The sequence below is a fragment of the Drosophila virilis genome, unplaced genomic scaffold, assembly GCF_030788295.1.
Source record: "Drosophila virilis strain 15010-1051.87 unplaced genomic scaffold, Dvir_AGI_RSII-ME tig00001625, whole genome shotgun sequence".
Lineage (NCBI taxonomy): Eukaryota > Metazoa > Arthropoda > Insecta > Diptera > Drosophilidae > Drosophila > Drosophila virilis.
The window spans coordinates 353,052-380,010 of record NW_027212850.1 but is presented as its reverse complement, the minus strand read 5'-3'; the positions used below and the strand labels follow the sequence as shown (position 1 = coordinate 380,010).

Sequence of the window (26,959 nt, the reverse complement as noted above, 5' to 3'; positions counted from 1 at the left end):
TACCCTTGCAGAAATACGACTTAGATATTTTTGTATTTTAAGCAAAATAGGTCCCTACAGTAAATAGAAAATAAATTTAAATATTTCGTTTAGGTCAATTAATTGTGTATTAAATAAAATTTGATCAAACTCTTCTCATCATGCCTGACTGGACGAAGAAATACATGATAGAGTATTTAAATGTGAGTGCCTATTGCTACCACAGGCACAAAAGGCACACAATTGAGGAAATAACCTCTGGATCGCGACAAACCCCGCGATCTACTTGTGCGCAAATCCACACAACACAAAGATAGGAATGTTTGTAGATCTCGGGGAGGGAGAAAGAGATGGACGCAAGTGCGCAAAGCAATGAGCAAGGCACATGCATACACACGCTTTTGAGGCCGGCGTTCGGCTGCCACTCTAAGCAGTCTTACTCTGTCTGGGCACACTAAAATGGTCGCAGGTACCAGTCTTACTCTGTCTGGGCACACTAAAATGGTCGCAGGTACCATTGGGGTCGCCTCGTTTCGATTTTTCTTGTTTCGATTAAAAGTGCCATTTGGTATGTCTATACATTGTAGTGCATTAGTGCTTATACCCATTTTTAATGGGTTCAGGGTATGAAAATGCTAATTTTTCATGCACGCAAGGACTTTTCTAAGTCATAAGTGCTCTGATCAAGGTAGTTCCTTGAATTTTTATACCCTGAACCCATTAAACTTGCCAGATTACAAAAAGTATAATGTCATTGAAAAATACACAGCTCCTACGGACGCTTGTAGCGCCAGACAATTCGTTGCATTTTGCAATTATTACAGACGTTTCACCAAAAATTTTGCAAAATATTTAAAGAAAACTCTAATGAAGCCATCTTTACTAAAGTATCCCGATCTTAGCAAAGCATATTGCATAATAACGGATGCAAAAAAATGCAAGTAGCATACGCATTAATATTACCCTTGCGATAAAAATGTGTGCACAGTAGAGAGAATGGTGTGTTGTTTTTTATTCAAACGAGCGAGAGAGTAAAAACGACGTGTCCTACTCAGACTGTTTTTTGGTGGTTGAAAAATTCCTTTGTTTTCTTTTCTATTGGCCGCCGAAGCGAGCAGTCACGTGGTCTAAGTGATAAGTGATTTGTTAAAATTTGAATTTCTATAGAGACGTACCTAATTAAGAAGTGTAAATTAAAAACTAAACTATTTCCTTTCAGAAAATAATTAAATATTTTTAAATAAATAAACATATAAAAAGGAATGTTGAAAAACGCCAAATACATAAAGAAGCAACCAATATATTTGCGAAGCTCGTCATGTGAAACGAGTCGCAGAAAAATTGAGATAGCTAAAGAAAATGAAGTAGAAATCAAATTTGATTCAAATTTATTTTTTTTAGAATATGTGAATATTAAAAAAAACAGAAACAAACATTTTTGTGGGAGCAAAATAGGCATGGAAAAAAGTTTTGCAAATCATATTTCATGCGAGCCTTTTGCGATATCTTTTAAGAGACTTTTTTAATATTGTTGTCGCCTTAAATCAAATATTTTTTAAAGACTTTCTGAATTAAATTCCAACGTTCTTTTGCGCATGTGACGTCACAGCCCAAGGTTTTTTATGTACGATCATTTCGTATTTAAGATAATTACCTATGTCCGCAAATTCTTTACTATAAAAGACCACAATCATAAATTATTTAAATGTACGTATCAAAGGTACAATATATATTCTAAACATCACAATAAATAAAATTCTGTTATATGTAAAGTCATAATTTCTGATGCTGGTGCGCCGTGCGCGTGACCCTTTGATTTCTGCGCGATGCCTTGTAGGAACGACAGAAAAACCAGTAACAAACACAGTGGCATTATCTGTACCTTTTCTGATTGCCTTTTTTTAAAGATGTGTGAAATGTGTTTTCTTATGGGGAAACGCACAGGGCGCATTTCACACATTTTGCAAAAATGTGACATTTTTAGAAATGTGTAAGATATGTATTCAGTGGATAGAGGCTATTACTCATTACTATTAACAGCTACAAAGAGAGGGAGAGTGAGTAACTATCATATACCTGTATGTCAGCATATATATTGCTCATGAAGTGCGGTCAGACAGAGCGTGGGATATACAGTCAGCTATAGGGGCTAATGAACCGCGCTGCGTAATATGAGCCTTCACCAAAACGTAAAGTGGCTCTGGATTTGCTATATGTATATTTGTTATTGCATACAACAAAGTGCCACATACCTTATATATGAATACTGGGTGTTCTTTAAAGGCATATACACACTACACCTCCCTTTTTAAAGAAATAACGTAACATTATGAATGTGTAGTTATTAAATGAAGCTTATTATTCTAAAATCTTGTTGGTGTTTTATATAAGTATATTTTGTGTTATATGAAGTAGTAAAATGTATAAGTTTTTTTTTTTTAAATTTATAAACTGATATTGTAATGAAAATAAAAAATAAAAATGGGAGACTGTAAAAATTGAAAAGTATAAATGGTTGTGTTTTTTTTATTTTTTTGTATTTATTTATTTTGCTAAATTTGAACTCAAAAAGAAAATTTAGAAGTATTATGCATTCAAATTTTTGAATCTATCCTTATGAAATTTTTGTTACTTATAGAGTGGTTCTAGTTTGTGGCCAGCATCGTTTCTTAACAAAACCTTATCTCCTATTTCTAATTTATATTTTATAATCTATTATCATAATATTCTTTATTCTTACCCTTATGTTTTTCTAACATTATCCTAGCTTTTTTGTATAGGTTCAATATTATCTATTAATTAAAGTAATTTGGCAAATTGTCCTGTTTGCCGAGGGGGTCGTGTTGAAACCATAGACAAAATATTGAAGCCATACCTCCCAATCAGCTTTATTACCCGATATATAAGAACGTATGTATTCGTTTAATGTTGTATGACTTCTTTCTACTGTTTCAACTGTCTGGTCCATACAGTAATAAACAGATGAAGAGCGTAAAATTCACCCCGAGCTTTTATTACCGTTTTAAAACTGGCGCAAGGTGGTTAAGCATAGAGAATTGATCTATTAAATTCTGAAACAAAATTTTGAGGACATAGGAAAACCAGTGCAAAGTAAAGGGCCCGACAATGCCACCGTGTGTGCTGCTTGGTTCTCTGTCGTTCCTACAAGGCATCGCCTAGAAACAAGCGTGTGGAGAAGAAGAAGATATGACTTTGCGATATATAGGCATTGCGGTGCTTAGAAAACACAACACTGAGTTAGAAGGGTGCAGAAGCTAAGATCATAGGCTGTAGTCTCAAGTCAAAGAGGGTTAGCAAGGTGGGACTTTGTGGTGTGCTTTTTTCATTGTCGAGTCGATTGTTTTGATCATGGTTGTTGTTGGTTCTTATAGAAAATGTTTTATAGTTGTGATTGAAAGTACAAGATGAAAGAACAATTTCTGCTATAATCCAGAAACTGAAGGGCAAAGTCAAAGGTGAATCCCCTGACAAAACTAAAGGCGAAACTCAATATACAGCTAAAATTGATAACGTAGGCCTAGACCCGGAGAATGCAGAGAAATTCTCGACTAAAGTGTTGATATATGCAATGAACAACAATTGTGAATTTGAAAAACTTCGCATAATTCTAGAAGCTGGAAACTTCAACACATTTAATGATGCTGTAAGTAAATATATTCATTGCAGCACTGAAATGACTAGAAGTGCCACAATTTAATATTATTGTACCCACTATCAATCTAAACCTCAGTCATTCAGCACGACTTTCACATAGTCGGAGTTGATTTTTCAATACCTAGCGATGGCATTATTGGTTAGACTTCTTTCAAAAATATAATTGCCAATTAGATTTCACACAAACATGTGATTCTCTAAAACTTCGGCCTAATAATTTAAATTATCCAATAAATTTACCAATAATTCAGACTTGATAATAATGCTACAGTAATTCCAGCTCGTTCTGAAGTAGTCCGTCAAATAAAAATTCTTTCATCAGAAAAAAATAGAAATTGATAAAGGAATCTTTATCGGTTATACAATTTCCAAGAATTAACAAACTTTTGTCCGAATATTAAACACCTTAAGTTCAGTAGAAATAATAAGCCCTAATGACATTAAATTAGGAAAGATCATTAAGGAACGGTGATGAAAAAACTTAAAAAGAACTTTCCCGATTTTTTAAAACACAATTAAAAGACCTAGTCACAGACATATTCGGACTCGAAACTGTGTCAATAACGACCAACCACTTTTATAAATAAGAATTAAGACTAAAAGACCAGTGTACATTAAAAATTACAGAATTCCACATACTCATAAAGAAGAAGGTAAAAACCAAGTCGAATATTCATTCTAGATAAAATAGTAGAACCCTCTGTATCAGAATAAAATAAAAATAAACTCTACCAGGGTCCGATACTAAGAGATCGCGATAAGCTATAGATTATCGTCAAATCAACAAAAATCTCTTGTCCTAAAAAATTTCCGCTATTCTTGATCAACTAGGCAGAACAAATTACTTTCTATGCTTAGATTTAATGTCCGGCTTTCACCAAATAAAATTAAATCATGTAAGAGGTTCTAGTCGGGAGCTCCCGACTAGGGGATACCCTGAACCCTCTTCTTCCAATATATATGCATATATGTGCATATATATATTCTATTTTAGAAGCTATATGTCAACTTTGGTGACTTATTATTTTCGAAATTACCCAAAACACAGGATATCATATCGATTTTTATCGATTGCTTGGAAACGGAGTAAGTTAATAATCGGCAAAAACCTCGATCTGCGCAGGTACTAGGAGCACCTACATCTAAAATTTCAAGCCTGCAGCTCTTACAGGTTCTGAGATCCTTGCGTTCATACATACAGACAGACGGACAGACAGATAGACGGACATGGCTATTGATCGACTCGGTTATTGGTGCTATATATACTTTATTGGGTCGGAGATGCTTCCTTCTGCCTGTTACAAACATTTGGATTTTGCAAAAATACAATATACCCTTATACCACTAACCATACAATGTATAGACATACCAAATGGCACTTTGTATCGAAACATGAAAAATCGAAACGAGGCAACCCCAATGGTACCTGCGACCATTTTAATGTGCCCAGACAGAGTCCGGCCTCAAAAGCCGAACGTTCAGTATGAGCCGCATCTCGCTCAGCGCATAACGTCGGGGCTGATGCGTTTTCTTAATTAATGTATGTATGCCATTTTTAAATCCTTACAGCCCAAAAACATATGTGTGTGTGCATGTGCCACGCTCATTGCTTTGCGCACTTGCGTCCATCTCTTTCTCCCTCCCCGAGATCTACAAACATTCCTATGTTTGTGTTGTGTGGATTTGCGCACAAGTAGATCGCGGGGTTTGTCGCGATCCAGAGGTTATTTCCTCAATTGTGTGCCTTTTGTGCCTGTGGTAGCAATAGGCACTCACATTTAAATACTCTATCATGTATTTCTTCGTCCAGTCAGGCATGATGAGAAGAGTTTGATCAAATTTTATTTAATACACAATTAATTGATCTAAACGAAATATTTAAATTTATTTTCTATTTACTGTAGGGACCTATTTTGCTTAAAATACAAAAATATCTAGGTCGTATTTCTGCAAGGGTAATTCATCTTAGGCTTGTCGAAGAATTTAAGAAAAGACCAAAAATTGACGCACACTCTTTCAGGTAAGCAGTTGTGTGAAATTATTAAAGGGTTTGGCCTATTCATGTACAACATTGCTATTTTCCATGCTTGTTGTAGGGGTAAGGGTACCCGATCGCTGGCATGTGTGCATGATAACTTTTTGGGTCGGCCAACCACGCACACTAACACACTTTTCTATATGGATGGAAGCATTAATGCGCTTGTGTGCGTGGATCCATACCATTTTCATTGCCTTTTTATACATATGTGCCTTTTGCGGCTGCAAGCCCACCGCAGCCATGTCAAAAAAACAAAGACCGTGCCAGTCGCTCAAATTTACGCACCCATTGATAAAAATATCTCTGCCTCACGACAAACCCTTGATCAGCTCATTCACACACATCGGTACGTTGACAATGCATCCAATATTTTGTCCCATCTGGCTGTGTTAAAGGCGTTTTTAACATCCAGCGTGACGATGAGGCAGCACTTTTTTGTGCCGCTTTTCCATCTTGATCCTTGTATGGCGTTTGTTGCTATGCCGACCACTTTCTCCAGAGCGTCTATTGTAGACTTTGCCTTGGTGAAACCAAATTGGCTTTGGGACAGGCCACCATTGTCGTCGACAGCTACCTGAAGCCTGTTGCAGATTAGCTTCTCCAGCACTTTGCCTAACGTGTCCAGGAGGCAAATCGGCCTGTATGACGATGGGTCGTCGGGCGGCTTACCAGGCTTCGGTAATAAAACTAGCGTTTGGAGTTTTCATATTGTGGGGAAAGTTCTCTCCATTAGACACATGTTAAAAAGCTGCACGAACTGCGCGGGCCGCAAGGACATGGCTAGTTTCAGTGCTCGGTTGGGGATTCCGTCCGGACCCGGTGCCTTACTGGGCTTTAGGCTTCTGGCGATCGTCAGCACCTCTTCGACTGAGACTTCGTAGATGAGAGACGGCATGGCTGCTACGTGGCTCGATGGTATGGCTTGCGTAAGTAATACGTCGGGTCTGATTGGGAATACCGTTTCCACAATCGATTTCAGCTCACTTGGGTCAGAAGGCTTCGCTTGTTTGCCGGTGTAGAGTCTTTTAACGACAGTTTTGTACGCCTTGCCCCAAGGATCATATTCGGCTGAGTCGCATAGCTCCAGGAAACATTCTCGTTTGCTATCTCTTATGGACTTTTTTAGCATTTTTCTGGCACTCCTTAGCTGCTGTTCGGCATAGTTGGGTCTACCTCGGGCTCGCTGGTATCTCCTCCTGGCTTGGATGCAGTTCCGCCGTGCTTCGGCAATATTTTCGTTCCACCAGTACGTGGGTACATGGTGGCGCCGAAACGTTTTCCGGGTTTGCATGCTCTCGTCACAGGCACGCGATAGCTGGCATGCCATTTGGGAGGCTCTTCTCTCTGCGTTGCCGGCAGTGACAAGCGAGTGGACTGCATTCGAAAAGGCCACGGGGTCGAAAGTATCCAGGCGGTAAGCTTTCCGACTTAGGCTTCTAGTGCTGGCTGCAGTTCCTTCACCAATCGTGCATATTATTGCGGAGTGGTCGCTTGCGGTGTATAAGTCGCTTAGTTGCCATTTTGTTGCGCTAAAAAGTGACGAGCTTGCGAAGGTAAGATCGATTATGGATCCGATACCACCTCGAGTGAAGGTATTTTCCGAGCCGAAGTTTAGCAGGGCTATATCTAGGGCTGCGAAGCTTTCCAACAGGGCACGACCTCTTGCGTTAGTTGCTTGGCTGCCCCATTCCACTGCCCAGGCGTTGAAGTCACCAGCAATAATGACCTTCCGCCCCCTTGCGTCATCTACTAATGCATCTAATGCAGATGTAAATTCGTATTGTGTGCGTACAAACCCAGTGAAGGAGTTTGTTTTTGTCAGCGATGTCGATGGATCGCCACATACCCAGAGCGCAGCTTTTCCATCCTGATCCATTTTCTCGGGCAGTTGGTTTCTCGGTGGTGGGGTTCGCTGATAATGGCAATATCAATGCGCATCTCCCTAACAGTCTGCTCCAAGATGGCTTGAGCAGCTATGCAGTGGTTAAGGTTTATTTGGAGTAACCTTAACATTTCATTTTGCGTACTGCCTCGCGATACGCCGGACATTTAAAGCTTCCTGTAGCGTGGTCCGTTGATTTTTCTCCTTTCCGTATGCAAAGGTTACATTTTGGTGGCTTGGAGCAGCTCTTTGCTTCGTGACCTGTGTCCCCGCATCTGAAGCATGCGCCTTTCATATCGTCTCCGCTGGTGCAGTTCGCTGCAATGTGCCCAAAACCCTGGCATTTAAAGCATCGCTTTGGTTGCTCTATTGCACGAATATGGCAGACAACCCATCCGATCCTCACCTTGGCCTTCTCGACAAGCGTCCTGGCTTTTGGAGCTGGGAGAGTAACTGTGGCCCTTTGTTGGCCGCCAAATGCTGGTCGCAGCGATTTGATCGTTTCAATCGGCAAGGAGTCGTCTTGTAAGGCACTTTTAATCGCTTCGAGCACTTCCTCCTTAGTCGCCAGCTCATCCAGGTCCTTTTTCACCACCTGGGTACGTTTCGGTCAGCGTTCTTACTACCGCCCGGTCACCCAATGCCTTTCCCACAGCTTCTTGAAGCTCATCTGCGGAGTGCTCCGGCTTCCTATTGAGACGCAGCAGAAGATCGCCCTTCGCGGTCTTGCGAATGCCATGCACATCGCCACTTAGGTGCTTGAGGGCCGGGTCGCTCTTCACGAGCCTGAGAATATCGGCATATGTGCAGTCACCCACTCCGTGGACTGTAATGGCGTCGGCTCTGGGACGCTTCTGCGTTCGCTTACGTCCGTTCACTGCTGTCCAGCTCTCTGGGTTGCCATTATGGCCAGCTAAGTTGGAGTTTGCAGGGGCTGTCTTTTGATGCGTGAGCAGCGCCTGCTTCGCTGGGTTTTGACCTTGGCGTTTAGCCTTCTTGGAGGGGGTTCTGCGCTGCTCTGGCACGCCATCCCTCGGCCGTTTGGGCGTGCTTGCCTCTTTTTGGCCCCCGAGCTTCGTTGGGCGCGTCTTTAGCACGTTCGGCTCCGCACGTCTGGCTAATGACGGCGTCGTTTGCGCCTCGTCGCACTTTGTTTCCGACGCACAGAGCTTGAGCGCCACCTTCTGCAGGCTTTCTACTCTCGCGAGTTCCTCTCGCATCAGCCCGTTAATGTGGCGTTGTCCGTTGAACAGCGCCGTTAAGCCATTTAGGACTAAGCCCATCTTCTCAATCGTGCCTCTTAGCGTTCTTGGCAGCTCCTCACTCGCTTTTGCCGGCGACGACGCAGCCACTCTTTGCTGCACTGGCGTGACCGCCTGGTGTGACGGTGATCGCTGTAGTGCAGAGCGGCGCGCAAAGACATGCAGCTCATCCTCCATTTTTTACTCAGGGCACCTGCTCTAACTATCAGGGCTCTACAGGAAAGTCCCTCGGTGGCCAACGGTTTCCCTCTGGCTATTAACCGCTGGGAGTTATACCGCTCCGACTCGGTCACCAGAGCCCCGTTTTTATGGGCACCGCCGCGGCGGGGGGGTTGGAAATTGGTCTGTTCCGCGACCTTTTGCTCCTCTTTTGCCCTGGAGACTGTAGTGAGCACCGATATCGGCTTCTTTGCCTGTTCTTTCTCCAAAGCTTAAATGCTTAGCAAGAACAGCGTAAGCCCGAAAGTATGCTGTACTTTCTGCCAGTTACCGCTTATCGCCTGGTTGGTATCTCCGCTACGCAGTTTGGCAGCTGGCTCTATAGTGCAGATCAGCTGGTTGTGAACTGCGCTAGCCAACACTACTAACAGCTATTAGAGTGAATGCAACCAACTGCACAAATAGCTTTGCGAGACGGCTAATATTAATTAATATTTTCCATCGATATAGAAAAGTGTTTTAGTGTGCGTGGTTGGCCGACCCAAAAAGTTATCATGCACACATACCAGCGATCGGGTACCCTTACCCCTACAATAAGCATGAAAAATAGCAGTGTTGCACATGAACAGGCCAAGCCCTTTAATAATTTCACACAACTGCTTACATGAAAGAGTGTGCGTCAATTTTTGGTCTTTTCTTAAATTCTTCGACAAGCCGAAGATGCCCATGCAGAAATACGAGTTAGATATTTTTGGTTTTTAAGCAACATAGGTCCCTACAGTAAATAGAAAATAAATTTAAATATTTCGATTAGGTCAATTAATTGTGTTTAATACACAATTATACCAATTTATACCCTGAACCCATTAAACTTGCCAGATTACAAAAAGTATAATGTCATTGAAAAATACACAGCTCCTACGGACGCTTATAGCGCCAAACAATTCGTTGCATTTTGCAATTATTAAAGACGTTTCACTAAAAATTTTGCAAAATATTTAAAGAAAACTCTAATGAAGCCATCTTTACTAAAGTATCCCGATCTTAGCAAAGCATATTGCATAATAACGGATGCAAAAAAATGCAAGTAGCATACGCATTAATATTATCCTTGCGATAAAAATGTGTGCACAGTAGAGAGAATGGTGTGTTGTTTTTTATTCAAACGAGCGAGAGAGTAAAAACGACGTGTCCTACTCAGACTGTTTTTTGGTGGTTGAAAAATTCCTTTGTTTTCTTTTCTATTGGCCGCCGAAGCGAGCAGTCACGTGGTCTAAGTGATAAGTGATTTGTTAAAATTTGAATTTCTATAGAGACGTACCTAATTAAGAAGTGTAAATTAAAAACTAAACTATTTCCTTTCAGAAAATAATTAAATATTTTTAAATAAATAAACATATAAAAAGGAATGTTGAAAAACGCCAAATACATAAAGAAGCAACCAATATATTTGCGAAGCTCGTCATGTGAAACGAGTCGCAGAAAAAATTGAGATAGCTAAAGAAAATGAAGTAGAAATCAAATTTGATTCAAATTTATTTTTTTTTAGAATATGTGAATATTAAAAAAAACAGAAACAAACATTTTTGTGGGAGCAAAATAGGCATGGAACAACAAAAGTTTTGCAAATCATATTTCATGCGAGCCTTTTGCGATATCTTTTAAGAGACTTTAAGAGACTTAATATTGCTGTCGCCTTAAATCAAATATTTTTTAAAGACTTTCTGAATTAAATTCCAACGTTCTTTTGCGCATGTGACGTCACAGCCCAAGGCTTTTTATGTACGATCATTTCGTATTTAAGATAATTACCTATGTCCGATGTGTGAAATGTGTTTTCTTATGGGGAAACGCACAGGGCGCATTTCACACATTTTGCAAAAATGTGACATTTTTAGAAATGTGTAAGATATGTATTCAGTGGATAGAGGCTATTACTCATTACTATTAACAGCTACAAAGAGAGAGAGAGAGTGAGTAACTATCATATACCTGTATGTCAGCATATATATTGCTCATGAAGTGCGGTCAGACAGAGCGTGGGATATACAGCGTAATCATATACGGTCAGCTATAGGGGCTAATGAACCGCGCTGCGTAATATGAGCCTTCACCAAAACGTAAAGTGGCTCTGGATTTGCTATATGTATATTTGTTATTGCATACAACAAAGTGCCACATACCTTATATATGAATACTGGGTGTTCTTTAAAGGCATATACCCACTACACCTCCCTTTTTAAAAAAAATAACGTACCATTATAAATGTGTGGTTATTAAATGAAGCTTATTATTCTAAAATCTTGTTGGTGTTTTATATAAGTATATTTTGTGTTATATGAAGTAGTAAAATGTATAAGTTTTTTTTTTTTTAATTTATAAACTGATATTGTAATGAAAATAAAAAATAAAAATGGGAGACTGTAATAATTGAAAAGTATAAATGGTTGTGTTTATTTTTTTTTTGTATTTATTTATTTGCTAAATTTGAACTCAAAAAGAAAATTTAGAAGTATTATGCATTCAAATTTTTGAATCTATCCTTATGAAATTTTTGTTACTTATAGAGTGGTTCTAGTTTGTGGCCAGCATCGTTTCTTAACAAAACCTTATCTCCTTTTTCTAATTTATATTTTATAACCTTATTATCATAATATTCTTTATTCTTACCCTTATGTTTTTCTAACATTATCCTAGCTTTTTTGTATAGGTTCAATATTATCTATTAATTAAAGTAATTTGGCAAACTGTCCTGTTTTCCGAGGGGGTCGTGTTGAAACCATAGACAAAATATTGAAGCCATACATCCCAATCAGCTTTATTACCCGATTTATAAGAACGTATGTATTCGTTTAATGTTGTATGACTTCTTTCTACTGTTTCAACTGTCTGGTCCATACAGTAATAAACAGATGCAGAGCGTAAAATTCACCCCGAGCTTTTATTACCGTTTTAAAACTGGCGCAAGGTAGTTAAGCATAGAGAATTGATTAATAAACAGATATAGAGCGGAATATTCACTCCGAGCTTTTATTACCGGTTTAATTCTGAAGCCAGCTGGATAAGGTTGGTCCGCAAACGCAGAATCAAACTCAAGAAATAAAGCTCACTCACCATAGAAAGCAACAATAAAAAACGCCATTTTTCTTCGTCCCCCGTTTTGATCTATGAAATTCTGAAACAAAATTTTGAGGACATAGGAAAACCAGTGCAAGGTAAAGGGCCCGACAATGCCACCGTGTGTGCTGCTTGGTTCTCTGTCGTTCCTACAAGGCATCGCCTAGAAACAAGCGTGCTTAGAAAACACAACACTGAGTTAGAAGGGTGCAGAAGCTAAGATCATAGGCTGTAGTCTCAAGTCAAAGAGGGTTAGCAAGGTGGGACTTTGTGGTGTGCTTTTTTCATTGTCGAGTCGATTGTTTTGATCATGGTTGTTGTTGGTTCTTATAGAAAATGTTTTATAGTTGTGATTGAATTTTGGTCTGGAGTAACCACAGACAGCTGGGCGTTGTGTTTGCAACCTCGGTATCTTGCTTCAGAATTTTTGGAAGAAGAGCTCTCTGTATATTTATTATTCAATGCAGTTAATCAATAACAGCATAAGAATATATATGTATATATCTATAGGCTAAGCTCATGACTTAAATTTTGAATATTTTTATTCTCAACCTAACACCAACCGCACTGATGTGCAATGTTTTTTATTATAAAAATATGAAATATGATTTATAAATATTGTTGAGTTACTAATGTTTTTTAGCAACTGTTTAGAGCCTAAGCCAAGAAATAAGTCAATGTTGGCCTTTGACAACAACACGTTATAATTCAGTTTATTAGGCAAATTTATGTAGATTATAAGGTTATTTGGCTGTGGCTCAGAATTGGTTCTTCGCTTCGCCTCGATCAACAACGAACTGAGAGAGCAGACAAGAAAGGAATATGCAATTTATAGCAGCTGCGACAAGTGCAAGAAAGACTTTCCAACCTTGTTTATAATTAACAGCTGTTCCACTAGACCAAAATTACAGCCCCTTCTTATGTTTACATGAATGTTTGCTTATGCTTATTTCATGAGGCTGATGCAGAATCCAACATACTCCCCCCGTTGGAAGCCTGACTTTCAACAGAATCCTTAAGGGGCACCAGACACAGCTTGTTTACGGCTCTTCGGATGATTCCAGCCGTGGTCTTCATATCGACTACACGATTGACTCCATCCTTCCCAGGAATCAAGTAACCTTTCCTACCAAGCGGCCACCGAATGTGAGGCAGATTTTCGTCTTTTACGAACACCATATCGTTAATGTACAACGCTTGTGTTTGAGTGCGCCATTAAGCTCGCTGTTGTAGCAAGGTGAGGTACTCTTCACGCCATCGAGCCCAGAACACCAGGTGTAGGTGCATCACACGCTGCCAGCCATCCGAACGGTCGTAGTTTAATTTGGTCAAGTCTGGCTCGATGATGGCTGATGAAGGACCACCAAACAGTAGATGAGCAGGAGTCAGGACATCTAGATCTGCTGGGTTCTCTGAAAGCGAAAGTAAAGGGCGTGAGTTAACAATAGCTGTGATTTGGCAAACAAGAGTACGAAGCTCTTCAAAAGTAAGTAAAGCGGTCGACAAAGCGATAGAAGTGGTACTTGGCCAACTTCAATGCCGCCTCCCATAGTCCACCAAAGTGCGGAAAACGGAGGGGATGAATTTCCACTCGATGTCATCGGCGAGGCAGAACTGCCGAACTGCTTCCATGTGGGGATCGCTAAGTAAGAGACGTTTCAAATCCACTAGCTCATTCTTCGATCCGTCGAAGTTTGTTGCGTTGCCGGACCAAATTTGACTGGGTTTGCCACGAGTGGCGATGAATCGCATCAGGGCACTCAAAAATGTAGCAGTCGATAGGTCCTTGACTAGTTCTAGGTGCATTGCCTTGCTGGTGAAACAAATGAAGACGCTGACATAGCACTTGATGGATGGCCTCGTACGAACTTCCGACTTATAGAAGAAGGGTCCGCAATAATTGACTTCAGTTACGGTGAAGGCTCGCACGACTTCCAGACATTCCCTTGGAAGACTTGCCATCATAGGCTCGACAAAAATGGTCCTCGCTCTGAAGCACGTCAAACATCTACTGACTGCTTTAGAGACTGTTTTTAATCCACCAATCGGCCAATATTTAAGTCGAATTTTGGATATGAATGCACGGGGACCAGGGTATAGATTCCTCTCATGAAACTGAGCGATGACATCTAAACTGATTGCATGACGCCGATGCAGTATAATGGGGTGTTGCGCATTATAGTCCAGGGACGAATTGTTAAGCCGGCCACCGATGCGAAGGAGGTCACGTTCATTCACAAATGGTGCAAGAGATGCAACGGAGCTGATTTTTTCACATTTCCATGAGAATGAATCTCCTTGATGTCAGGTCACGAGTGCCGTGATGAATGTCTGGAACAGTGAGTCCATGATGCCTTATACGCTTCATAAATTTGTACACATAGCCGAATGTGCGCTGCATGGAACCAAAAGAGTTGGCGTGCTTGCATCCCAAAGTTAAATCTGCATGTGGAGACTTAAGAATTAGTACTCTTTTCCTCAATTCTATGGTTGGAGCTTCAGACAGACAGGTCGCCGGCCAATTTAGGCTACCATTTAATAGGTACGATGGGCCATGAAACCAGAGCTCCGACTGCGCTAGGACGTCGGGAACTGTGCCTCTAGAAAGAATGTCAGCTGGATTTCGGTCCGTCGGAACATATCGCCACTCCACACTGGCAGTGAGTTCTTGTATGGCAGCCACACGATTTGCCACGAAAACGTTAAATTTGAAGGGCTCATCTCTTATCCAGGATAGGGCAACGGACGAATCGCACCAGCAATAAAACTGACTGACGAAGATGCCTTTGCGCTTGACTTCATGCATCAGACTAGCCAACAGCTTCGCTCCACACAGCTCCAGCTTTGGGGCAGTCAATGTTTTTAATGACGCAACTCGAGACTTGGAGCAAAGGATACGACTTGTGGCTAGTGGACTCCTGGCCACTACGTAGATGCAGGCTCCATAGGCCTCCACAGTCGCATCGCACAATCCATGTATTTCAACATCAGCTCCTTCGAAGAGTACTACTCTGGGAAACGATACATGGCGAATATTGCGTAAACTGCTGGAAAGCTCCCTCCAGGCCGTATCACGTGCAATCGGCAAGCTTTCATCCCAAGTTAATCTGTCCTTACAAAGCTGTTGAAGAAATATCTTTCCCTAAGTTATGACTGGTCCCAAAAGTCCAAGCGGATCATAAAACCGGGCAACAATAGACAGAACTGATCGCCTGCAGGGCTTAACAGTACAATCTAGAGCAGATAATGAAAATAGCAACTGGTCGATAGCTGGATCCCATACAAGGCTTGGAGCAAAGGGCCTTGGTGACATCGCTTCCATCATCGAACTTTAAGTAGTGTTCCCTATCTTCATAAGCTATTCCATTGAGTACTTCTTGGTGACTGGAATACCACTTTCGAAGCTTGAAGTTTCCACGAGACAATATCCCAGACGAATTTTCTCTGTGGTTTCAGCAACTGAGTTGGCTCCGGTTGTCAAATCGTCAACGTAAAACTCCTGCTTGATGGCATCCGATCCAATTGAAATGCATCACGCTCATCAGCACCAACTGGTGCATTGCGCGCACGGACTGAAATGATGCTGATTTGGTCCCATATGTTACTGTATCTAATTTAAAGATTTCGATATCCTTCTGAGGCGAGTCCCTCCACAGGATGCACTGGAAGTAACTACCTGGCGAAGTCACTCGGATACAACGATACATTTTGCAAATATCAGCTGTGAGAGCAACAGGATATGTGCGGAAGCGAATCAGAATGTGAAACAACTTAGGTTGAATGATTGGTCTCGCCATCAGTACATCATTAAGAGAATGTCCAGAATCAGTAGTTGCTGACCCATCAAACACAACACGCAACTTGGTTGTGCTGCTGTCTTCTTTCAAGACGCAATGATGTGGGAGGAAGTATTTACAACAGCCACTCAACTCTGGACTAACTCGCGAGATGTGATTTAGATCCAGAAACTCTTTGATGAATGCCGAATACTGCTCCTTCAGATGCGAATTCCAACCCAATTTTTGCTCAAGACTGAGAAATCGAATATGAGCCTGGCCATAAGGATCTCCTAGAAGCTCTGCACTCCGCTTCAGAGGCAACCGCACTGAATACTCGCCGGATGGTAAACGGGATAAGTTATTGGCAAAATGCTGATCGCATTCCGCCTCTTCTTTGGTGGCCTTTACTATAGGCTCTTCCAAGCTTTCAATTGCCCAAAACCGCCGAACCAACTCATCCAGACGACCGTCCAACTGACTAGCTTCGCTATTAGGAGTGCGGCCGGCAGCCAACAACGAGGTACTGCGCGGTCTCTCAAATCCACCGGTCACGATTCAGCCGGTTTTTTGCAGAAGAGGTAGTCCTGGCAAAAAAAAAATTTGCCAAACAGATAAAAGCTCATAGAAAAGGCTCGCTCCAATTAAGAGATCCACTCGCTGTGATTTGTTGAACGCAGGATCAGCCAACCTTATTTTCGAGGGAATTTTCCAGTCTGATGTATCGATGACCAAGCTGGGCTGACTATCGGTAATTGTTGGAGTCACAAGAGCATCAAAGGTGGCTGAATAATCTGAGTCTTGTGACTTCATGTTAATCCTAACAGCTGATCCTTCAGTAGAGACGCTTGTGTCTCCATGCCCCATGACAACTGTCGACGACCTGGTTTTCCTTAACTGAAGTCTCTGTGTGAAACGGGATGTGACCATGTGTAACTGCGAGCCTGAGTCTAATAAGGCCCTACAGGGAAACAAGAAACCAGAACTATTCTTTACCAGTACTACTGCAGTGGCCAGAAGCACAACACCAGACTGAAGACCTTGGACAGCAAGAGAGGTAGTGGAGTGAGAGTGCATCGAAGTGGCGGCGCCCAAATCAGCCGATGTATGTAATGGTGTCGGCGCGTTAGCTTCTCTTGAAGTGGCAAAATGCAACAGTGCTTTCCTCCACAAGTACGCAAATGACTAGTACTGCAAGACCGACTTTGGTGTTCCTTGCTTAGGCAATTATAGCAAAGGGCCAGTTTCTTGACTTCCTTATGAAGAAGGGATAGAGACAAATTTCCGAATTTACTACATGTGTAGATAACGTGACCAGACGCATCACAAAAACTGCACCCATTTTGGTTAGTCTCAGCTACAAGCATTCTTTTGCTGTGGTTAGTGTTATGGTTGGATTTGCCCACCTGATAATTAGTTTTATGGGATGACATGGCATGTTGCACGCTCTCCAGCCTTTGACTACGCCTTTCCAGAAATGTGAAGAACTCATCGGTTGTCGGGATTTTGTCAATGCCTGCGGCCTCCTCCCATTTGGTCTAAGTCTGGGTGTCCAACCTTTGAGGCAGCGTGTGGACTATTATGCATCCCGAAATTTGCTTCAAACTTCCCAAATTCTGTAAGGCAGGCATATACGAATTAACCTTGTCCGAGGACTCACGCAGTTTTGAAACCGACTCCGAATCTACCCTATTGAGCCCAAGAATCTCATTGATGTGTGCCTGGAAAACTAGACGTTTGTTACTAAATCTTCTATTTAGGATATCCAGAGCCACAGGATAATTACCGGAAAACCCTAAAGATCGAAACGAATCCAACACAGGGCCAGACAAACATGAACGAAGATGCTGCAACCTTTCAATGTTAGACAGCTCGGTATCCTTGTCGACAACTGACTCAAACATCGCGATAAAGTCCGAATATTCGGTATAACCACCCGAAAATTTTGGTAATTTGAGCTCGGGCAGGCGCGTTCTGTTGGCTTACATGAAAGATTGAGTGAGGCGGACAGTTAGATTGACGTCGCTCAATATTATAAAGCGAACGCGAGCTTCAACCATGGCGATCAACTCGTCAAAATTATCGCGTAGTTTGCTGCCAATTTCATCGAAATTAAGCTCCTCTAGCGAGTTATGCGCGGTATTAAAGGCAGACTTAGTTTGTTCAATTAGCGAAAGGCGCACTTCTAAGTCGACGGCACAAGAGTTGTTTATTTTATCCTCAGATAATTCATTCTCAATACACTTGGCTCGCTCGAACAATGCAACCGCTTTACGGTTAAGAAAAGACACCCTGTTTGACTGCATATCATCTGTGTTCACGCCTTGCATCATTTTTTCACAAGCACAAGATCAGAACACCAAGCTGAGCACACAACATGCGACGAATTGTGCATCTGCTTATGTACAAGCGTATGTATATAAGCTGAGCCGGCGAATGACTGCGCAAGGGGAAGAGCGCGAAAGTCAACTAGCCGCGTTGATGTCTATGCGAATATTTGGGAGCTGTAAGTGGTCAGCTCACCCAGGCGGTTTACACTTGCCTAATTATAACAATTTACGATGATTATATTTTACTTAAATGATCACAATTTTAATTTGCAATAGATTTGTTTTACTTGTGTGCACTACAATGTTAAATCTCGCCGGGGCCTCCAAATGTTGAGTTACTAATGTTTTTTAGCAACTGTTTTGAACCTAAACCAAGAAATAAGTAAATTTTATTTAGATTATAAGGTTATTTGGCTGTGGCTCAGAATTGGTTCTTCGCTCCGCCTCGATCAACAACGAACTGAGAGAGTAGACAAAAAATTGTTGGAGTCACAAGAGCATCAAAGGTGGCTGAATAATCTGAGTCTTGTGACTTCATGTTAATCCTAACAGCTGATCCTTCAGTAGAGACGCTTGTGAAAATGTTTTAGAGTTGTGATTGAATTTTGGTCGGGAGTAGCCACAGACAGCTGGGCGTTGTGTTTGCAACCTCGGTATCTTGCTTCAGATTTTTTGAAAAAGAGCTCTCTGTATATTTATTATTCAATGCAGTTAATCAATAACAGCATAAGAATATATATGTATATATCTATAGGCTAAGCTCATGACTTAAATTTTGAATATTTTTATTCTCAACCTAACACCAATCGCACTGATGTGCAATGTTTTTTATTATAAAAATATGAAATATGATTTATAAATATTGTTGAGCTACTAATGTTTTTTAGCAACTGTTTAGAGCCTAAGCCAAGAAATAAGTAAATGTTGGCCTTTCACAACAACACGTTATAATTCAGTTTATTAGGCAAATTTATGTAGATTATAAGGTTATTTGGCTGTGGCTCAGAATTGGTTCTTCGCTTCGCCTCGATAAACAACGAACTGAGAGAGCAGATTAGAAAGGAATATGCAATTTATAGCAGCTCCGACAAGTGCAAGAAAGACTTTCCAACCTTGTTTATAATAAACAGCTGTTCCACTAGACCAAAATTACAACCCCTTCTTATGTTTACATGAATGTTTGCTTATGCTTATTTCATGAGGCTGCTGCAGAATCCAACATACTCCCCCCGTTGGAAGCCTGACTTTCAACAGAATCCTTAAGGGGCACCAGACACAGCTTGTTTACGGCTCTTCGGATGATTCCAGCCGTGGTCTTCATATCGACTACACGATTGACTTCATCCTTCCCAGGAATCAAGTAACCTTTCCTACCAAGCGGCCACCGCATGGGAGGCAGATTTTCGTCTTTTACGAGCACCATATCGTTGATGTACAACGCTTTTGTTTAAGCTCGCTGTTGTAGCAAGGTGAGGTACTCTTCACGCCATCCAGCCCAGAACACCTGTTGTAGCTGCGTCACACGCTGCCAGCCATCCGAACGGTCGTAGTTTAATTTGGTCAAGTCTGGCTCGATGATGGCTTATGAAGGACCACCAAACAGTAGATGAGCAGGAGTCAGGACATCTAGATCTGCTGGGTTCTCTAAAAGCGAAAGTAAAGGGCGTGAGTTAACAATAGCTGTGATTTGGCAAACAAGAGTACGAAGCTCTTCAAAAGTAAGTAAAGAGCGGCCGACAAAGCGATAGAAGTGGTGCTTGGCCAACTTCACTGCCGCCTCCCATAGTCCACCAAAGTGCGGAAAACGGAGGGGATGAATTTCCACTCGATGTCATCGGCGAGGCAGAACTGCCGAACTGCTTCCATGTGGGGATCGCTAAGTAAGAGACGATTCAAATCCACTAGCTCGTTCTTCGATCCGTCGAAGCTTGTTGCGTTGTCGGACCAAATTTGACTGGATTTGCCACGAGTGGCGATGAATCGCATCAGGGCACTCAAAAATGTAGCAGTCGATAGGTCCTTGACTAGTTCTAGGTGCATTGCCTTGCTGGTGAAACAAATGAAGACGCTGACATAGCACTTGACGGATGGCCTCGTACGAACTTCCGACTTATAGAAGAAGGGTCCGCAATAATTGACTTCAGTTACGGTGAAGGCTCGCAAGACTTCCAGACGTTCCCTTAGAAGACTTGCCATCATAGGCTCGACAAAAATGGTCCTCGCTCTGAAGCACGTCAAACATCTACTGACTGCTTTAGAGACTGTTTTTAATCCACCAATCGGCCAGTATTTAAGTCGAATTTTGGATATAAGTGCACGAGGACCAGGGTATAGATTCCTCTCATGAAACTGAACGATGACATCTAAAGTGATTGCATGACGCCGATGCAGTATAATAGGGTCTTACGCATCATAGTCCAGGCACGAATTGTTAAGCCGGCCACCGACGCGAAGGTCACGTTCATTCACAAATGGTGCAAGAGATGCAACAAAGCTGGATTTTTTCACATTTCCATGAGAATGAATCTCCTTGATGTCAGGTCACGAGTGCCGTGATGAATGTCTGGAACAGTGAGTCCATGATGCCTTATACGCTTCATAAATTTGTACACATAGCCGAATGTGCACTGCATGGAACCAAAAGAGTTGGCGTGCTTGCATCCCAAAGTTAAATCTGCATGTGGAGACTTAAGAATTAGTACTCTTTTCCTCAATTCAATGGTTGGAGCTTCAGACAGACAGGTCGCCCGCCAATTTAGGCTACCATTTAATAGATACTATGGGCCATGAAACCAGAGCTCCGACTGCGCTAGGACGTCGGGAACTGTGCCTCTAGAAAGAATGTCAGCTGGATTTCGGTCCGTCGGAACATATCGCCACTCCACACTGGCAGTGAGTTCTTGTATGGCAGCCACACGATTTGCCACGAAAACGTTAAATTTGAAGGGCTCATCTCTTATCCAGGATAGGGCAACGGACGAATCGCACCAGCAATAAAACTGACTGACGAAGATGCCTTTGCGTTTGACTTCATGCATCAGACTAGCCAACAGCTTCGCTCCACACAACTCCAGCTTTGGGGCAGTCAATGTTTTTAATGACGCAACTCGAGACTTGGAGCAAAGGATACGACTTGTGGCTAGTGGACTCCTGGCCACTACGTAGATGCAGGCTCCATAGGCCTCCACACTCGCATCGCACAATCCATGTATTTCAACATCAGCTCCTTCGAAGAGTACTACTCTGGGAAACGATACATGGCGAATATTGCGTAAACTGCTGGAAAGCTCCCTCCAGGCCGTATCACGTGCAATCGGCAAGCTTTCATCCCAAGTTAATTTGTCCTTACAAAGCTGTTGAAGAAATATCCAAGCGGATCATAAAACCGGGCAACAATAGACAGAACTGATCGCCTGCAGGGCTTAACAGTACAATCTAGAGCAGATAATGAAAATAGCAACTGGTCGATAGCTGGATCCCATACAAGGCTTGGAGCAAAGGGCCTTGGTGACATCGCTTCCATCATCGAACTTTAAGTAGTGTTCCCTATCTTCATAAGCTATTCCATTGAGTACTTCTTGGTGACTGGAATACCACTTTCGAAGCTTGAAGTTTCCACGAGACAATATCCCAGCCGTCTGACGAATTTTCTCTGTGGTTTCAGCAACTGAGTTGGCTCCGGTTGTCAAATCGTCAACGTAAAACTCCTGCTTGATGGCATCCGATCCAATTGAAATGCATCACGCTCATCAGCACCAACTGGTACATTGCGCGCACGGACTGAAATGATGCTGATTTGGTCCCATATGTTACTGTATCTAATTTAAAGATTTCGATATCCTTCTGAGGCGAGTCCCTCCACAGGATGCACTGGAAGTAACTACCTGGCGAAGTCACTCGGATACAACGATACATTTTGCAAATATCAGCTGTGAGAGCAACAGGATATGTGCGGAAGCGAATCAGAATGTGAAACAACTTAGGTTGAATGATTGGTCTCGCCATCAGTACATCATTAAGAGAATGTCCAGAATCAGTAGTTGCTGACCCATCAAACACAACACGCAACTTGGTTGTGCTGCTGTCTTCTTTCAAGACGCAATGATGTGGGAGGAAGTATTTACAAAAGCCACTCAACTCTGGACTAACTCGCGAGATGTGATTTAGATCCAGAAACTCTTTGATGAATGCCGAATACTGCTCCTTCAGATGCGAATTCCAACCCAATTTTCGCTCAAGACTGAGAAATCGAATATGAGCCTGGCCATAAGGATCTCCTAGAAGCTCTGCACTCCGCTTCAGAGGCAACCGCACTGAATACTCGCCGGATGGTAAACGGGATAAGTTATTGGCAAAATGCTGATCGCATTCCGCCTCTTCTTTGGTGGCCTTTACTATAGGCTCTTCCAAGCTTTCAATTGCCCAAAACCGCCGAACCAACTCATCCAGACGACCGTCCAACTGACTAGCTTCGTTATTAGGAGTGCGGCCGGCAGCCAACAACGAGGTACTGCGCGGTCTCTCAAATCCACCGGTCACGATTCAGCCGGTTTTTTGCAGAAGAGGTAGTCCTGGCAAAAAAAAAATTTGCCAAACAGATAAAAGCTCATAGAAAAGGCTCGCTCCAATTAAGAGATCCACTCGCTGTGATTTGTTGAACGCAGGATCAGCCAACCTTATTTTCGAGGGAATTTTCCAGTCTGATGTATCGATGACCAAGCTGGGCTGACTATCGGTAATTGTTGGAGTCACAAGAGCATCAAAGGTGGCTGAATAATCTGAGTCTTGTGACTTCATGTTAATCCTAACAGCTGATCCTTCAGTAGAGACGCTTGTGTCTCCATGCCCCATGACAACTGTCGACGACCTGGTTTTCCTTAACTGAAGTCTCTGTGTGAAACGGGATGTGACCATGTGTAACTGCGAGCCTGAGTCTAATAAGGCCCTACAGGGAAACAAGAAACCAGAACTATTCTTTACCAGTACTACTGCAGTGGCCAGAAGCACAACACCAGACTGAAGACCTTGGACAGCAAGAGAGGTAGTGGAGTGAGAGTGCATCGAAGTGGCGGCGCCCAAATCAGCCGATGTATGTAATGGTGTCGGCGCGTTAGCTTCTCTTGAAGTGGCAAAATGCAACAGTGCTTTCCTCCACAAGTACGCAAATGACTAGTACTGCAAGACCGACTTTGGTGTTCCTTGCTTAGGCAATTATAGCAAAGGGCCAGTTTCTTGACTTCCTTATGAAGAAGGGATAGAGACAAATTTCCGAATTTACTACATGTGTAGATAACGTGACCAGACGCATCACAAAAACTGCACCCATTTTGGTTAGTCTCAGCTACAAGCATTCTTTTGCTGTGGTTAGTGTTATGGTTGGATTTGCCCACCTGATAATTAGTTATATGGGATGACATGGCATGTTGCACGCTCTCCAGCCTTTGACTACGCCTTTCCAGAAATGTGAAGAACTCATCGGTTGTCGGGACTTTGTCAATGCCTGCGGCCTCCTCCCATTTGGTCTAAGTCTGGGTGTCCAACCTTTGATGCAGCGTGTGGACTATTATGCATCCCGAAATTTGCTGCAAACTTCCCAAATTCTGTAAGGCAGGCATATACGAATTAACCTTGTCCGAGGACTCACGCAGTTTTGAAACCGACTCCGAATCTACCCTCTTGAGCCCAAGAATCTCATTGATGTGTGCCTGGAAAACTAGACGTTTGTTACTAAATCTTCTATTTAGGATATCCAGAGCCACAGGATAATTGGCACCGGAAAACCCTAAAGATCGAAACGAATCCAACACAGGGCCAGACAAACATGAACGAAGATGCTGCAACCTTTCAATGTTAGACAGCTCGGTATCCTTGTCGACAACTGACTCAAACATCGCGATAAAGTCCGAATATTCGGTATAACCACCCCAAAATTTTGGTAATTTGAGCTCGGGCAGGCGCGTTCTGTTGGCTTAGATGAAAGATTGAGTGAGGCGGACCGTTAGATTGACGTCGCTCAATATTATAAAGCGAACGCGAGCTTCAACCATGGCGATCAACTCGTCAAAATCATCGCGTAGCTTGCTGCCAATTTCATCGAAATTAAGTTCCTCTAGTGAGTTATGCGCGATATTAAAGGCAGACTTAGTTTGTTCAATTCAAGAGTTGTTAATTTTATCCTCAGATAATTCATTCTCAATACACTTGGCTCGCTCGAACAATGCAACCGCTTTACGCTTAAGAAAAGACACCCTGTTTGACTGCATATCATCTGTGTTCACGCCTTGCATCATTTTTTCACAAGCACAAGATCAGAACACCAAGCTGAGCACACAACATGCGACGAATTGTGCATCTGCTTATGTACAAGCGTATGTATATAAGCTGACCCGGCGAATGACCGCGCAAGGGGAAGAGCGCGAAAGTCAACAAGCCGCGTTGATGTCTATGCGAATATTTGGGAGCTGTAAGTGGTCAGCTCACCCAGGCGGTTTACACTTGCCTAATTATAACAATTTACGATGATTATGTTCTACTTAAATAATCACAATTTTAATTTGCAATAGATTTGTTTTACTTGTATGCACTACAATGTTAAATCTCGCCGGGGCCTCCAAATGTTGAGTTACTAATGTTTTTTAGCAACTGTTTTGAACCTAAACCAAGAAATAAGTAAATTTTATTTAGATTATATGGTTATTTGGCTGTGGCTCAGAATTGGTTCTTCGCTCCGCCTCGATCAACAACGAACTGAGAGAGTAGACACAAAAGGAATATGCCATTTATAGCAGCTGCGACAAGTCCAAGAAAGGCTTGCCAAACTTTATAATAAACAGCTGTTCCACTAGACCAAAATTACAACCTCTTCTTATGTTTACATGAATTTTTGCTTATGTTAATTTCATGAGGCTGCTGCAGAATCCAACAAATATAATAAAAGGCTAAGGATATAACGGAGGATATTACGTTGGTTGGTTAGTAGTAGTACTTAGAGTCGGCTTTCCACGCATTCGTAAGATCGGCTAATTGAGCTGACCGAAACCTATGAAGCGGTATTCTTATGAGATAAATGATTCGATGAAAAATATCCGCGAGAAGGTGAGGCGCGCACGTCAAGGAAGATCTAATCTTGAGGGAGGCTACTTTAGATTTGGACGTCAAGAACGAAATATGACTACCTTCTGCAGTATGGCTGCGTATACATACGTATGCGCGAAATGCTCATTTATATATATATATTTTTGTTCGTTGCAACTGAATCAAAGTTAATTTTAGTTGCTGCCATGAAATATCGAAACTCTGAGAAATAGATTCATCACAGTCTAACTTGGGAAGCCAAAGCTCTTGGAGTATGATTTTTACCTCGATTACCTCGATGTTACCGAAAGAGTGTTTCGTTTTCTCGCCCTGCAGACCATACATTTATTTTCTAGCTTCAATTGAAAAGCAACTTTATTCGGCAACCACATCACGCCAAGTGTTTGGGTCTCAGACCTTTATATAGTCATCGGCTTGGGCTGCGTTTGTTGAAAAAAAAAACCATTTGGTTAGTTCGAAATCTGCTCTTTGAAGTATTGTGCGACACTTCAAACTTAATCGTGCTAACGCCTGCAGTACCAGTCATAGTCATAGAGTAACGCTTGGTAGCATCAGCAGCTTTTGGGTGTGCTGACTCGCTCATTTTACTAAGTTTTGTTAAAAACATGGAATGATTGCATAATCGAGTTCATCCTCCCAATTTCGTCTAGTCATTAGGTCCACTTTGTTTATAACGTGATGAATGAAAATAGCGTCCGATATCTTTTTTCCATCACCTAATAACAGGAGCGAGCCATGGATTGCGGAGCCATCATCAATCATAGATCTCAATGCGTAATTTTTGGAAAAGGTAAAGGAGGCCGAAATATGTTCATTGAATATTAGACATTCATAGTCGTATACTTTCTTTCCTTAGACTGTCGAGTGCTTTCAAATAATTGTCCTTGGTGTCTTGAAACAAACCTCTTGAATAAGGAGTATTTACTACTATACTTGGCAACTGCCAGAATGCGGAAAAGTGTGCGTGGAGGCGCAATGCGCATGCCTGCAGGAGTGTCAGAAATTAAAGACATTATAGCGGACTTTAAACGAATTGTTGTCATTATAGAAAGTAATTCGAGATCAGCACGATAACCATCTGGGTCAAAAGTTTCTCTTCTGATTTATTTATTTATTTAATAGTTAGGTATAATTAAAAATTGCTGCGGGGGCCTTCGGCTTGCTGCTATACTTATTTACATTTTTTGTATACATATTACACTTACATATTTACATATTTACATTGGGTTGGGTCATAGAAGGCGATACATGTTTGTTGTTTTAAGGAATTCAATTATTTTGGAGATATTTTCAGGGGTTGGGTTTTCGAGAAGCGAGAAGGGTGCACCTGTTCCGGAATATTTGGTTTTTTAAGTATGAAGTTGCAGTGCAGTTGGTGAGGGTATGTTTAATTGTCAGATCATTTGTTGTATGACAGTTTGGGCAGGGTATGATGTTGTCCGGGTTGTTGTAGTGTTGTTGTGTGAATCTTGTGTGTCCTAGTCTGAGTCTAACTATTTTAATTTGGTCGCTGCGTGTAATGTTTTTTTGATTTATATTTTTTAGGTAAAGGGTTGTGTTTGTTGGGTTTGTGTTTAGTTGTTTGTACCATCTGTTGCAGAGCTTTAAGTTTTGTTTGTGTTTATAAGTTAGCTCCTTCGCCAGAA

At 41.8% G+C, this 26,959-nt stretch overlaps 1 long non-coding RNA gene across 1 annotated transcript in view; it reads left to right on the top strand.

Annotated features, from left to right (window-relative positions):
- Window positions 1–2,557: 2,557 nt before the first annotated feature.
- LOC116649992 (uncharacterized) overlaps window positions 2,558–26,959 on the top strand; it is a 35,582-nt gene continuing 11,180 nt past the window's right edge. Inside the window, exon 1 of the long non-coding RNA XR_004302985.2 lies at window positions 2,558–3,643. This is a non-coding gene — a long non-coding RNA (uncharacterized lncRNA). The remainder of the gene's footprint in view (window positions 3,644–26,959) is intronic.